Source organism: Parasteatoda tepidariorum, chromosome 1, assembly GCF_043381705.1.
Source record: "Parasteatoda tepidariorum isolate YZ-2023 chromosome 1, CAS_Ptep_4.0, whole genome shotgun sequence".
NCBI lineage: Eukaryota > Metazoa > Arthropoda > Arachnida > Araneae > Theridiidae > Parasteatoda > Parasteatoda tepidariorum.
In genome coordinates, this window is record NC_092204.1 from 47,055,989 (window position 1) to 47,057,755 (window position 1,767).

Here is a 1,767-nt window from a genome sequence, read left to right on the forward strand (position 1 = left end):
GGATGTTTCTTTCTCTCTCTCTGTGCTCCATGTCCTTTCTCCCTTGTGTGTGTGTGATTGTGTGAATGTGACCCGCCCTATAAACGGGTTTGTGGTGGTTGTGTGACGTGGGTGACGCTGCTCCATCGCCGTGACTTCGCCACAGGTGCCCACTGGGTAATGAAAAGAGAGTAGCAATTCTGGCATTCTTGTGGCCAATGGGTCAATGTCCCAAGTGTCCACCATTTAAAAAGAAAAAATTCGAATAAAGCGATCGCTTCTGAAAGAGAGATGTTGCATTTTGTGCCCATGCTATTTTCTTCATACTTCTTAATGCACGCATCACTAGTTATATTCTATAGTAAAACTTCAGGCTGGGATATAATACCCTGGGCCATAGGCTGTAACACTAAGTCGTATTTGGAGGCAGAAATACAAGCTTAATGCTCTGTAAAATTTCTAAATGGGTGTGTACACCTGCAAGTTTAAAGTTTGAGGACTGAAAATTTTTTGAAAAATTAAAGAAATGAAATTAGAGATCACTATAACCGAACTCAAAATTTCTCAGCTGTTCACTATAAGCTTTTAAAATAACATTATCTAAATGAGAGTTTGGATGGGACCAGTAAAGCGTTCAATACAATTGAGTGGTCATTGCATCACATGTTTACTTAGCAAGGTTCTACTGTATTATCATCCATGTAATATCAATTGCAAATCTATTTTGAATTATGCATTTTCTACTTATACGGATATTCAGCACTCTGGTTGATCCAGGCCAGTAATAACACCCAGGCATATACCTACCATTGTAGATATGATTTGAAACAAAAGTTAGTCATGAAAATTACTTAGGAATTTCCACAAATAAGTTTTAGGCAAGACGATCATTTTTGTTTAGTGTTGGAGGAAAGAAAATTGACTGTGTTTATTTTTTTTTTCTTCAGAAAAGACACTGAGACTTTCAGAAAAGTCAGGAGGGAGACAAGCTCTATAATTCTGCCGTATTTTAACAGCTTTTTAAATTGAGCCTTTCCCATAATAGTAGAGAGAGATTTTCGAATCATTCGGATTCCGGAACATTTCGTTCCTACAAAGGAACGTAACGGCAAGTTCACCAAGCTACTTCCGTCATTATCTTTTCGACATGTATCAAACTGCTCTCAAAATATATTTAGTACAATGTTCCACTGCCGGCAAGAAATTTAATCCAAATTTCATAGTATCTTTTTTTCTCGTGAAACGAATACTATTTTAACGCACACACTTTTTATTGATAATAGCTAGCTACTTACTGAATTTTATTAGTTTTCTGTGCCATAAGATACAAATCAGATTTTTCAAAAAAAATGTACTTTTTTTCGGTGGTTGGATAAATTAGTTATTTTTAAGCCATTTGCGGGCTCATTCCTCAAAGCAATCTGGTGAGAAACAATTGACAATTGTGTAAACAATTACTAAGTGATGCAGAGCAGCAGGGGGTTTTTTGTGAGAAAAAAATTGTACAGTGTCGATCTAATCAAGCTTGGTTGCACATAAAGTAAAAATAAGCAATGCAGGAGAAACTTTATGTTAAACCCAAGTAGTACACTCGAACCTCTATAGCGATCATTTTGATCGCAAATGGTCATTTTAGGTAAATCGTCATTTTATACGTTCATTATATATTCTAATAAAATTTTACTTTGATGCACTCAAGATTTCAAAAAAGTTAGGATAAGTCACGAAAGTCAAATTAGCTTGGATAATTATCTTAGGACCTAGAGCCTCTCGAAATTGATTTGCGAT